Genomic DNA, 15480 nt, shown 5'->3' on the forward strand with positions numbered 1-15480 from the left:
ATCGATTGCACTCATTTAATCCCATAATGCACCGCAATAACGAATGACAACTGGGGCACGTTCAAGTTCAAAACGGTGCGCAACGTTTTGCTACGGTTTCCGGGTTGAACGTCATGTTTCCTGGAAACGGCGTGCACCGGTGTGCAACGGGGTTTGAGATACGTTTTCTCTTGTTTGGTGGGTGTGTCAGAACTGCAGTCCAATCAGCAGCAACATGTATATAAAGCACGCGGTATTAAAGTGCACTCGCACAATGGGTTCAAGGAAAGTAATTTACAAATGTGTTCGATGCAGCTCGGTATACGCAACAACTGAGGATATTAGAAGACATGTTTGTTCTAAGTTTTATTGTAAAAATATAGGATACCAACATAATGATGTAGTTGTTTATATTGTTTGCTTCATTGCAAGTGTATGACATTTGGTATAGAAATAAAAAATGGTAATTAAGTGCTTTTCCTAAAAATGAGAAAGAAAATACAGGGTATTAAAACAGTATGAACTACAAATAAAGTCAGTATGTGAGGCTAAATAGATGTGTTTTAGTCTGAATTAGGTAAGATGTGTGCTTCCATTTCAGTTTCAGCAATCCCTTCACTCGATTGGGATGTTCTCTTTTGTTCTGGGCGGCAAGTGCAGTAACTGTAACATCGGGCATATTTTGTAGTATTAAACACATATTTATACCAACTTCATCAGGCTCCGAAAATTCTTCACAAAGAACACAAAGAATGGCCTTCTCAGCTGCCATAGTTGCAACTCTTGCGTCATCAGAACAGTGTGTTCAACGCATCACCGTTTCTGTTTAAAAAAACGTTGTAAAAACGTAAAAAACGTTTTGTCGGGGCTGAACGCAGCCCTGATGTACACTCAACGTTTAGAAAATACCCATAATGCACTGTGTGGCCATTGCCGAATGAATGATGGAGCTCACAGCTGTATCATCCATCCATCCGACTTGCTGTCATGCTGATGGATCTAAAATGTTTATGGATGAGTGAAAACATTCATGTTTTTTAACATGAATGTGGTATGAAGCAGGTTGAACTGCTAATAAGAGACAGATATCAGCGCCACACGCGAGTCCCACGGATATAAAGGAATAAGGACATTTAATTCTACCGAACTACCCGCAAGTGCACACAGGTCAGTTTATTTGATGAATTAAGCTTGTGAGGTAACACAACGCTGTTTCATTTGGTCTAATGTTACATATCATACTAAACAGCATTTGAGTGTGTTGAAAGTTATAATGTTATTCTATGTGTTAGTTTATTTGCTATATGAGACTAGCAGTAAGCTAGATCAACATTAGAGTAATATACTGATCATATTCTAACATTACATCATGTTGAGCTATATAACATTGATTTGTTTTATGTACATTTGCTCACCTGTCTAATAAAGTACATGCAAGAGCGTCTAAAGTACCCTGTCAAGACATGACTCGTGAAGCTCTGTCAAGTTGTCAAGCTCTGTCAAGTCCAAGTTAGTCGTGGACGTGAAGCTCTCGGCATCTCGAAAACGCCACGCTGATATTAATCCTCGTTTTAGTTCTCCTTTTGTCCCCAAATCTGCTTGCCATGGTCCATAATGTTTGAACGGAACAACAACAGCGTGCCGCAAGACGTTACGCACTACGCAGTTGTCCACGTCTGTCGCCATGGTTACTATGGCAGTACAAGCGGAAAACAGGGATAACGCGGATATTACGTCATTGACAGGCGACAAGTGAACAAGGACAGGCACTTTTTTAAAATTGTGAATTTCTCTGAATTTACAAATTCTTGGAAACATTTAGGATAATGGAAGTACACAATTGAAAGAATGGTTTTTGGATATTTTGATACAAAATTCGCACATATTGTAGCCTACCTTTAAATGGTGGTAAACAAATGTGTGTCAGTATTTGATCCGCGGATTTAAAGCTACAATCCCACCGATTTACGCGTGTCAAACAGAGGAATACTCCAACAACAAAACGATAGAGATGCCTCTGAATATTACAAGACGTTTTGAAGTGGCAAGTTGTAGAAAAACAGAGTCTTTGCATTGCCATCCTTGTGATTCTAACATTAAAGGGGGGGGGGTGAAATGCTCATTTTCACTCAATCTCCTGTTAATCTTGAGTACCTATAGAGTAGTATTGCATCCTTCATATCTCCAAAACGTCTTTAGTTTTATTATATTTATAAGTGAAAGATTGGCTGTACCGAGTCTTTCCGGAAAAAACCGAGCGGCTGGGGGCGGGCCGTGTGGGCGGTGTGCTATAGCTGTGCTAACTGATCTAACAACAACACAGAGAGACATTTGAAGTAGTTTACTCACCGTGACTGCTCGATCCTTAAGCATTAGACGATCTGCAAATAAGTCGATCTGGGCTTTGTTTATAAAACAATCATCGTCGAAATGCAGGGAACAAAGAGTCGTGCACAACCTCCGTTGATGCTTCGAAAAAACAAACTCCATCCACTATTCCCTTAACGCTGGGTTCTTTGGGAATCTGTGCAGGGTTGTCTTGCCCTGCCAACCAAAAACCCACTTCTTTGGTGACATTGACTTCCCTAAAAGCCGAGCATAGCGCTTTGAGGTAACGTACTGCTTTCGCTCTCTTCTCTCTCTGGTCTGCGAGTGCGCGCGCGGCCGCGGAGAAGTGCCCTTAGGACCCATATAAGGAAATTCCGCTCTATCTTACGTAAGACAGAGCCATACTCGAAAAAAACTTTCCGAAACTTGTGACAAACCGGAAGGAGTATTTTTGGAACAAAAATACTCCTTCAAATGTACAACTTAACTTTTGAAACTTTGTCCATGTTTAGCATGGGAATCCAACTCTTTAACAGTGTAAAAAACTCAGTATGCATGAAACAGCAATTCACCCCCCCTTTAAGAAAGAAACTTTTTTTAACGAAGTTCCAGTCAGATCGCGTCAGTAAGACACTGTGTTATGTTGTTCACTTCATTTTACTGCGGATTTGTACAAGACACAGTTTGACTTTTCAGAGAGACTGAAAATAAAAGAGGACACAGTGCCAACTACATTGAATGTCCTGAGTAGTACATTTTGCCGAGTAGGATGCGTTCCTGGGTACATTTTTTTGATCATTGAACAATATTCCTGTCTGAAAATGTAATCCTAACCATATAAACCTGTATAAACCCTACCCTTAAGTTATCCCTAAAATCAGAGGGACAAGATAAGTGAATAACACTGATGCAGAAGCATGAACTTAACATAAATTGTAAACGTGTCCCTCAAATCAGTTTGGTTGATCGGAATGTTGTTCCAGGATCAACAAAGTGAATGTGAAATCTGGGGGCTGTTCCATAAACCAAGATTATAGTATAAGCCAGGCTTATTTCGGTTAGTCAGGCTTATTGTCGGTGGATTCTGTTTCATAAAACAAACTTAAAATAGTTCAAACTCAGTTACCCTGGCAACTTATGCTGGGAAACTAGCCTGGTCCAGGGCAGGCTAACTGTCAAGCTAAGCCTCAGTTGTTACACAGATCCTCTAACACTGACCAATAGGAACACAATGATATTACCACTGACACTCTCTCATACCATTATTGGACTTTATTAACCACTATTAGTCCAAAAATAAATACACAGTATACAGAAAATCAACTTAAATAAGGCTACAATGATAAATTAGACAATATAGACCTATATTGGGAGAAACATGTCACAAACGCATAAAACAGCACACAATATACGCTGTTTGATGGTGGATCGATTTGATCTATGATCGACCTCTAGGGCTGCTTAAGAAACGCGTGCACACGCAATTATCTAGACTAGATAAACCTGGATCAAATTAGTGAGATTGCGTGAGCTTCAATTACCTTTTATGGAACCACTTTAGCCCCAACTCATTTGTTAGGCTCATTCAAGTCCGGTTTTGGAGTTTAATCCCCGCTTCTCTAAGCGTCTTTTATGGAACAGCCCCCAGGTTCTGCTTATCGCATACTGAAGAAAGCACGTAGAGAATGCTGCTTTTGTTCCGGTTTTGATCGCTGTAATGCCATCAAGTAAAAGCTTCAGTGAGTGAGATCTTCTGGTTTGTTATCAGTAAGACATTACAATGTTTCATTTTATTTAAAACACAACACTGCAAATGACAATATACAGTATAGGCCTATGTTTTTCACTTTATCGAAAAGGATGAATGATGAACAGCCTATAAGAACGACGGCGTGAAGACCACATATTCATTCATAATTTAGTTTACACAAAACAAAGCAAGTCATCTTTTGTCAATTATGGAAACTCAAGTTTAAACTTTATTGGCCACAACCAAGACTTTTTAAGCAATTGTAATGCGCATGTTTAACATTGTTGGGAAATATTTAAACTTTGTAACAAGACATTTTTTCAACATCAGAAATTTTCAAAATTCCACTTGTGTAATGACAAGGACGCTGAAAATGATACCCAATATTAGCAGTGGGTGTTTACTTCCAAGTCTTGAATGCAGCATGCCCATCAAAATTTAGGGCCCTATTTTAACGATCTAAGCGCATGGTCTAAAGAGCAGGGCACAAGTGCACATGAGTGTCTGATCCACTTTTGCTAGTTTAACGAGGGAAAAATGGTCGGCGAGCCCGGCGCATGGTCTAAAAGGGTTGTCCCTATTCTCTTAAAGAGTAATGGGTGTGTTTTAGGCATAACGTTTTCAGTTTTTAGTTTCTCAGTTCTCTCCATAGCCTATATTTATGATTCTTTGCCGAATGTGTTGCTTCTCTTCAGGATTTAGCAGCCACTTGAAAGTTTGCATCTAATCATGATGAAAATTTGTGTAGGCTACTTGTTAGGAGATAACGCTGTATAGTCCACATGTTGTACTTGGTACTAATAAAAAGTTGGCATTGTTGGCTTGCTTGTCCTGTAAATCTCAAGAACTAAGAACTTTCTGGACCTCATGCTTAGTAAAACATTACATAACTCATTGCTGCTAAACGTTTACTCTCTGAATTAGCCACTTCGTAAAATTCGTACGAATTGCCGTGTGATCGGATTGAATGAATAGATCATTTTTTCCCCATCATGAATGGATAAAAATGACTTACTCTGAATTGTGCACAATTAAATTGTGCACAATTAATGAAAACATTCTCCCTCAGAGTAAGTGATTTTTATCCCATTTTTTCCCAACAAACTCAAATTAACTTTATACTTTTATCTCACTCAAAAATGAGTGAAGTTCATGGACAAAGCAAAAAATGAAGACATAAAATGAACTATTCATAAGAACATCACATGATAACAACCACAAATTATGACAAAAACATTTAATCATTTGATTTCTCAGGTTTCATGATAATTAATAGGTTTCATGTGAAACAGCCATTAGAATACATATTTGCTTTGTTTGTTTCCAAAAAGCTCATCCAAGACTCTTCCTAAGATCCAAGAGTTCAGCTGCTATTTCATCTTGACCTAAATTTTTTTGTCTCAAGTTCAACAGTAAATGACAATAAACACCCTGTTATTAGGATAAAATCTCATAGTCTCACATATAACACCTTGACTTGATTTAACAGATTTTCACAGACATAATTCATACGAATTTTACTAGCTGGCTAATTCGTCCGAATTCATATGATCACACTCGTATGAATTATAGCCACCTTTTACTCATTAGTACGAATTGGTCGTGAGATAGCGTTGCACATTCTCTCTGTACCACATATCATAATCTGCAGTATTTCATATGTATATATATATATATATATATATATATATATATAATGAAATACAAAATGCTGTTTTGTACTTTGTATTTTAAAGGCTAAGCGTTTAAAACACATTTAAGTGTGGTATTTTTCTATAAAATAATATACTTTATTAAAACTTCTTTATTAGACTGCTGATTTCCTGTATCAACTCAGGCAACCCCAACTTTTTATGCATATGAGCTGCAGATGCCAGAGAGAACAGCTCCATCTAGCGGATTTTCCTGCAAGGAAATAGAATTCAAGGGCTGGAATTCAATTCGAAAAAATAAAATAAAATTAAATTAAATTAAATAAATGTAAAATAATTCACATAACTGCATATTCAGTATATAATCGGATAATTTATATAGACCGTTATAATATTATGTCATTAAAAAGGTTTGTCAGAAAGAAAATGTTGCAGGATGATCATTCATACTGATAATTCAAATACATCTCAAGTGTGTAGCAAGTGCTCATCTGTATTTGATGGTTTTGTGAGTTATTTGTTATTTTATTCTGACATATTACAATCTCATTCTCTTTCCCTCCACTTTCCAGTCTGCTTATAAACTGTTCGGTCCAATTAAGGCAAGAAGAAATATTATTATTAGTGTTTCATTTTGACCCAGCAAGTTAACTTAGTAATTCACAAGTATTAAATGAGTTGCTTTAATTATTGGTAATTATTGGTTCAAAGTAACATTTGTACGTTTTGGAAACATTTGTAATTTAAAATAATGGAGCAGAAAACCAGGATATAATTAAACCAACCAGACAACAATTCCACATAAAAAACAAAAGTGAACTTCACATAGCAAAGAAAACATGATTGGTGAAAAATTACCCCAATTTTTCAAGTATAGGTACAAGGCAATACCCAATCACTGTATATTGCACAATACAGTATAAAGTCATATTGTAACCTTATTTTTAGACTAATCATCTGAGAACATAGAAACATTAATTCCATAAAACAGTAACAGACATTGCAGTGGAGGAAACACTTTTGGAGTGTCTTTTTAATGTTCATAATGGCATATGAGCTGTTGGAGCTGTCTGAAGATGTAACTGCCGAGGAAAGGTTGGCATCAGACACGTTGTTGGGCGCCCAAGGTTTATCAATGCATGAGGGCAACAAAGGCTATCCTGCATGGTGCAAGCCAACAGAAGATCTGCTGTGGCACAAGTCACGCCATTTTGATGATGGTTATGGGAGGAATGTGTCAGAACACACAGTGCATCACACTCTGTGTTCATCTCGGTTGGTTCCTGCCAGCGAGCTGTTTCAGGACACCGAAGTAGTATGGTTCAAGAGTAGTATGGTTCTAAAATGGGACGCAACCCACTGTCTTCTTTGGGAACCAGAAAGTATCGGCTGTAAAACGCACAGTCCCACAGAAGCAGAACACGTTCTATGGCCCCTATGACCAGAAGAGACTAACTCTTGCGTGAGAAGTGGAACTTGTTCCGGCCTCACTATAGTGGGAAGCACGACATTTAAACAGTGTCCTGAAACAGCTCGCTGCCAGGAACCAACCGAGATGAATAAATATTTTTTATGAGTGGAGACAGGGTAGAAACCCTTCTAGGAACCACAACTCCCCAAAATACTCGAGGTGGCAGAACGATAACTCGAAGAGAATTAGGGAGAGGCAGTTTCTCCAAACAGGCCAGATGGCGAGACAAGCAGCCGATGACGCTCTCGCACAGGTGTATTTATAGAATTGTTTTCGCACATTGTTGCGTCACCTGTCTTCCTCATAGGCAAATAGCTTGGCGTGTAGCCTACTATACGTGATTCAGACAGTGGCTTACACTGAAGGGATTCCCACTGTCAACACCATGACGAGGCGATGATGTTTCCTTAAAAGCGAACTAATTATGTTGGACAAAATTTGCCAAATGATCAACTTACAATCTTCATGGAAACCACAACATTTGTAGGTTACCTGCTTGACTTGTTTGACTTTATCATTTCCTTGTTCTAGTTTTTCAAACGATGCACCCTTCTTTTGTTACATTTATCTGGCACCTCCATCACACTCTCTCCTAAAAACTTCCTTAAAACATCCTACACCAGGGTTCTTCATATCCAGTTTGATCAGGGCTGAAGCTAAACCTTGCATGACAATTTGAAGAAACCTGCCATACAGCATTATTAAGGTACACCAGATACTTGAATTCTAACATACACAAAAGCTGAGTTTAATACAAAACTGAGTTTGCTAGGAATTTTGACAGGACGTTTTTGAAAGGTAAATTTCAGAAAAACAAATCTAAATAACAAAAGTGTTTGAGTGTTCACATTTGTTGAGGACTAAAGGCCCGTTCATAATATACTGATGATACTATACTAAAAACGAATGATAACAATAAAGATATAGTTAAAAAACATTCTAAATATAAAATAATAGCAGAGAACAAACCACAACTATAACATTAACAGCACAAAGAAAAAATATCTTTGGAATCACTTTTAGAACGATTTTTTTAGTTGATGAATGTTAAAAATCATTGACAGCCAATCAGAATCCATCCTGTTTTTTTTTTTTTTTTTTTTTTTTTTTTTTTTTTTTATCATTATTGTCAAATTCTGAAGCTTTGAAAAGTAATAAAATACACACAAAGAAAGTCTACAATGCCATGAATGAAATTAAATACAAAGGCATTTTATTATTTAAAATTTTATTTTGTTCTTTTTTCCCCAGACAGCATAGAACAGGAACAAACATTTAATGACACCAACTTTGCAGCAAATCTGATTCATTTAAAATGGCAAAGAAAGAATACATTACACAAAACACAAACAAAGCTATTGCTCTAGAGACCCATATGAAAGCACATCTCATGCCACCAACCACGTCATTATATTATTCTAAAATGTAGCCTTAATTAAATATAAAATGTGTAAATTGTAACCTGATTTTTAAAAAAAATGACTTTAGAACAGTTCTTCCCAGAAACCAGTAATAGAAAATATAGTTAACATATATTTGCAATGTAGGAAGTACTTTTGGAAAAGCTGTTTAACTGTTAAAGGGGTGGTATAATGCCCTTTTCACAAGATGTAAAATAAGTCTTTGATGTCCCCAGAGTGAGTATGTGAAGTTTTAGCTCAAAATACACAGATATTTTTGTATAGCGTGTTAAAATTGTCAATTTTTGAGGGTGAGCAAAAACGCACCGTTTTGTATCTGTTCCTTTAAATGCAAATGAGCTGCTGCTCCTGGCACAGGGGGCGGAGCTTCAACAGCTTGCACTCACACAGACATGCACTGAAAATTTCTAAAACTTTTAGCCTTTTATGTTCAAACCGGATTCAGACAAAGATGGAGAAACTCAAGAAGAAGTGACAACATGTAGAATGCAACAGGACGTTTCTGAATGGTTAGTTGATGAATTTATGTAGCTTATGTGTAGTTATCTTCTAGTCATTGATTAGCATATTCTGTCATGATAATCTATAAATCTCGTTCCCAGGGGCGGGGTTTATGTAAATTTTAGGGTTGGTGATGTCACTAACCCGGGAGGAATGTCGTGTAGTCCTTACCAGCCGTTTGTTGTAGACCTCCCTATGCTTTGAGCGTTGTAACTTTGCAGATGTTGTTTATGCTCAAACAGCAACATTACACACTAACTAAAGTTAGAAAAGTGAAATTATAATCAGCCACCCCTTTAATGAAGTAGACTATAGTTTATAAATTAGTCAACTATGTATTCAATAAAGTATCAGAGCCACTGGAGAAGTTTGAAAATGTTGCTGCTGAGAAACCGCTGGCTTTAGATACATTGTACACATCAGCAAATAATAATTATGTTACTTACACAAATACAGTATATACACATAAAAGTATATACACAAATGTTTAGTAGGACAGTTTGAAGTCGCAGGGCATCTGTCTGGAACATTGGGGGACCAACTTCTTTCCCCCCACTCTTATCCATGTGTCGAATATATCGAAAAAACAAAATGTTACATTCAGTAATTACATGAATCATGTAGCCTAAATAATAGCATATATATAAAAAAAAAAAAAGAAAAACTACTATTACTGTCGGTCACTGAACATTTCCATTGTAAACAGTTGTCAAATATTAAATGTTTAGCTTCTTGAATCCAGGGTTGTAACCAACATAGACATAGGGTGCTTCTCAATATTCCTCCTTGTCTCCTCCGTCCTCCATCCTATGCTTCTCAATTCTTATTTGTGCATCCTAGTTTCCTTTCCCCGCTTCCTTTCCTCGTGTCTCAGCTCCACACCCTGTAGGATGTGAGGGAAGGCTACAAGGAAAGAAAAGGAGGATGGAGGAATCAAAGGAAAGCGAAGAGTTCAGATGCAAAAAAAAATTTCTTCTAGAATGATTATTTTTATCAAGCTCGTTTATTTAAGTTCAGTAATTTCACTTAAATGGTAATTAATAGGTCATTTTCATTGCCATTTAAGTGAAATTACTGAACTTAAATATACGAGCTTCATAAAAATGATTATTCTAGAAGAAAATTTCAGATGGCACTTAGAAGCTTTTGCATCTGAACTTTATACATCGGAATACTTGATCACTTACGTTTACACGATGGTTTCACACGTTTTGGCCCCATTGGCCTTCCATACTGGACACGCACCGTCAGTGTAGCTGTTGTGGTGTGTTACGTCCCCGACTCCCTGTGGTTGTGCGTGGCTGTGTTCTCTCTCTCTCTCTCTCTCTCTCTCTCTCTCTCTCTCTCTCTCTCTCTCTCTCTCTCTCTCTCTCTCTCTCTCTCTCTCTCTCTCTCTCTCTCTCTCTCTCTCTCTCTCTCTCTCTCTCTGACATTTTCTTAGGCTCGCTCCACCTCTGGTCTGCTGTTGGCTTCCCCTCTCCCCAGGTAAGAAAGTGAATGCCACCCACTGTATGTTTTGAATTTGTTAGTTAGAGTAATTAAGTTAGGGCGTATGACGTTGAAGATTTGATGTCTTTTCTTTTTATTTCTTTTTATTAGTTAGATAAGAAGTTTAATTACAAGTTAGAATGAGTTTTGTTTTGTTCTTTTCATTTCTTTGGCTTCACTAATTGCGTCCCCCTTTTCTCTTGGGTTATTTATTTATCTGATATCTTTTTGATCTGTGAATATTTTGCTAATTTTTCCTTTTTTATATTCACCATTATTATCATTACTAGTGTCCATATTTTTGTATAATTATTTCACTTATGTATAATAAATTATCTTACTTTCGCATTACTTCGTTACATGTTGTCTCTTGCCACCCAAATCACACCAAATTTTATCATGACTTCAATGTTACCTCTTCTGACCCTAGATCATTAGAGTTCGTAACAGGTGCGACATGACACGAGCGACAACGGTCGTGTCCAGTGTAGACACATGTAACAGCCACTTTTTAAAAAAATTTTTTTATGAACTTTCATCGTTTTGAATTGAAAACATGCTATTAGGCTATATGATTAATATGATTCATGTTTTGTGTTTTTGACATATCAGACACAATTTTTATTATTTGCAAATAGTTTAAATTGATTACTTAATAACTACAATAGACTTGGAACTTTTACCGTTCTTATTTCTTTTTCGTTGTTCCCTTAAATCCCTTGTAGTCTTTCAAATATTTAATTCCTTTTTAATAAAAAAAAATACCCAATAACACTCAGTATATATTAGGGATGCCATAATTCTCAGTATCATCGGTTTTGCATTTAAATAATTTCTATGCATTTTATTTCTTTCCGAATTGGCTGTTTGTATGTGCCCGTGAGTCTACACGATGATTTATGTAAATATACAATAAATATGCACTAAAGTTAGGGGGTACTTAGCTACAATTGCAATGCAGGTGTCAGATTTCACAGGTGAATGGTGAAGTGAGGTTTCAGTAAGCACAAGGAACCACCACAGTCTTTCAAATCTGTGGTGTGGGCAGGGGTGTGCGATATATCACAGCTGGAGTGTGTTTCTTCCGAAGAGACCAGTTTCAGACAGGCATTATGGCAATCCTAGCCATTTTCGGATAAACGAGTTGGCTTTTCCATCCGGCCTGCTTAGATAATGGGATCTCGGACAGCTTAAGCGGCCACATTATCCTCTGGTAAAGTATGGTGTGATAGCACCGGGCCTTAAGTTTTCCCGGGAGCTGGCATTCATCACAGCTTCCCCTGCTGGTTTGTCAGAGAGTTCTGCCGTATAATGTCACCCAAGGCTTTTAATGGGCCGGTCAGCAAGAAGGGTTATCTTCTCACCGCCGACGGTGAAGGTGGTGTGATCACTTCTAACTCCCTTCCTGAGAGAAAGGCTTCGGGACTTGCCAGGTTTGATCTTCATTCTTGCCCAGGACATTAGCTCATCCATTCTCCTCAGCAGCCTTGATGCATACATGGGGCTGTTGGCAGAAGGCCTGTCTAACTCCTCCCACCACCTGCCTTTCCCCGATGAGGATCATCTCAAAGGCAGACACAAAGAGAATGGGGGATATTGAGCACCCCATGGCGATGTCCACTTCTAGCTGCTGCCATCCGATTGAGAACTCCTGAAGGGAGATGGCCATTCGCAGGTCTTTGAAATAATTTGAGACCAGTATCCTAATGCTGCCGGGCATGAGGAAAAACTCAGTGGCGTAGTCGAGGAGCTGCTGGGCTACTGAGCCATATGCATTTGCCACGTCAAGCCACATGACGTGCAGGTCTGATCTTTCCCGCTTGGCCCGTGGAATCTGCTCCCAGATTACTGAAGGGTGTTCCACACACCCTGTGAAGTCATGGACCCCCGCCTTCTGGCAGCTGGTGTCGACATACCCATTCTCCAGCAAGAAGTTGGTCATTCTTCTTGCTAAGACGGAGAAGCAAATCTTGCTTTTGACGTTGAGCAATGCGATGCTCCGGAAGTGGCCAATTTCCCTGGAGTCCTTTTTCTTGGGGATGAAAACAGCCAGAGCACTCCGCCATGCCTTATAAATAGTAATTTTTCTCCTCTTACTGTTCCTGTCGCCTAAGCATAGAATAACAAAAAACACTCTGATGTGCCAAGCCATCAGAACCAAACGAACCGAAAACCGTGGTTAAAAAAACGATGTATGTATCGAACCATGGGCTAACGGTATTGTTGCATCCTTATTTATTTATATATTCTCATGGATCAGATGCATTGTTCTGTTGGCATTTACCCTTGTAGGGTTAGAGCTGGTAAGGTTCCTTATGTGCTTTTAGTCCCATTGTACCCTGTTTGTCATTAGCGGTGATCATGTTAATTGTGAAACACAGAGGAAATTATTTATTTTAACAAGATCATCTTCATTCATATTTTAAATTTCATTATCATTGACAAAAAATAAAATGTATCTGTATTTTGGTGACTAAATGAATCAGAGCAAAACATTGGCTTATTTTGATTGTTATAAACTGCCAACTAAAGAAATATTAAATATACTGCAGGATTTCTAACAAAAGTATGTGTAGTTTTTTGTACCTTTACTGGCCATGTTTCACATTCAAGGTAAATTACAATCACTCCAGCATATTTCTTCAGAACATGGATTTTCTTTTATTCATCCAGACATCCTGTATTTTTCTGTAAAACGGAAAATTCTGTCTTATATAACGTATCAGAGTCTAATAACCACAGGTGTCATATGTACAAAACACAGGCATAATGAACACTGATGCAACAGAAGTGACGTGATCATGAACACAAGCAAAAAAAAAAAAAAAAAAAAAAAAAAAAAATCGTTTCATACCGTAAAAATTATGTAATATTTGAACGCATTGATTTTCAAATCTAAAAACGCTAATGTTCATATATATATAGTTTTGAAGAAACAGACATTCATAGTAAGAGAAATAAATGGAAAGTAGCCCTATGAGCTAAAATCAATGATGCTTTCATATTGTACTTTAAAAAAGACAGCAGATATATTTTAAAGAAGAAACATATTTAGATACCTGAAACATGATACCTGAAGTTATCTGTCTGAAGATCATATCTGTCTGAAGGTCTGAGTTTTTGTTTTCTTTATGATATGATCCACCTACACAAAATTCCCCCTTACAGTTCTTATCCAATAGTTTTCTTAATGAGTGCACCATTTCAAAACTCATCACAATAATAAAGGAAATTATTAAATTCAAGTAGAGCTTAAATCTGCATATGATAGACAAAGTATATTTTAGATTTATAATGCTAAACATGTCTGAGTACAATAATACACTTACAAGTAATGTATTTCAGCTATTAAGTTGTCTTACTGCTTAATACCCAAGTAAAAATAACTGGCAACACTTTGGAGTAAGGTTTCATTATTTAACTATTATTACTGGTGTGTATCCCACTATGCACACTAGTAATGTTTATTTTCTAAGGCACATTTATAAAAGGTACTTAAATGTCCTAACTAAGGCTTAATCTAAGCCCTGTCCTAAACCAGGCCAACATGAACTAACAATGAACAACACTTCGACAGCATTTAGCCTATTAATATTAGACCGTGCTAATCTCAACATATATAAGTGTACTAATATATTTTTAGATCAAAAGTTGTATTTGTTAACTAACATTTTCATTAACAAAGGTTAATAAATGCTTTAAAAATATATTGCTCAATGTTAGTTTATGTTAATGTACTATATTAACTAATGTCAACAAATGAGACCTTTTTGTAAAGTGGATGACTGCAAATGTTACAGAAAACAGACGAGAGATTAATTTCCTGCACTGACTGCATTCTTTTCCTTTCCTTTCATTCATTCACTCCTTTTTTTTAAATGAAAGTGTCCCGAAGGTTACAACTGAAAATTCACACAATCTATTTTGTTGATGAAATGAATAGGTTAACCATCATAATTAGGAGTTTTGGTTTTTAGGAAAAATTGGTTTATTTAACTGTTTAATTTGCACTCCTGTGAACTTGAGCATAACCTGAGTCCTGCAAGTGGAACATATATGCAAAATGCCTTTTCAGACTAAAGTAAGAATGAGGAAAGGCACTTTCTTGTGTAACATTCTATTAGCAACATGGTTTGCATCTGTCAGTCATCATTATAAACCTGACAGACTTCCTCTTTCCATCTGAAATGGGATTGACCCTATATGAATTCCTGAAAATTGCTCAAGAGGGAGAATGCTTACAACAAAGTGCACATCTCCACAAACTTCAAGATTATGTCGTAATAGGTTATGAGCCACAAAATGAACTTAAAGGGATATATTGCCATTTTTATGCCACTCAAAACTGAGTGCAGCTCATGGACAAAGAAGAAACCCACATGAAAACAACCACAAATTATGACAAAAACTTTAATCTGTTGATTTCTCAGGTTACATGATAATTAACAATAATAATAAATGTCTTGGTTACATGTGTTACACTTTAAAACAGCCATAAGAATACATCTCTTTCCGCTCCATGATTTTGTCCTTGTTTGTTTCTAAAAAGCTCATCCGACACTCCTTCTAGATCCAGGAGAGTTACGAACTGCCATTTCATCTTGACCTATATATTTTTTTAAGTTCAGCGGCCAAGCGACCTGAAACACCCTGTTATTAGGATAAAATCAACATCTATCCCATAGTTTGACATCTAGCACCAGAGTGACTTGATTTAACAGAGTTTAACAGAGACATTCTCTCTGTTCCACATATCTGCAGTATGAATACTGAAATGCTACATCTAAATATTGTGAAATTAATTTTTGGTGGTACTCTAGCCTGTGTGAAATTACTTCGCAATCATACTTGTTTTTTTGTCCTCTTTTATTGGAAAAGCACATGGGAAGG

The sequence above is a fragment of the Squalius cephalus genome (assembly GCF_949319135.1).
Source record: "Squalius cephalus genome assembly, chromosome: 12".
NCBI lineage: Eukaryota > Metazoa > Chordata > Actinopteri > Cypriniformes > Leuciscidae > Squalius > Squalius cephalus.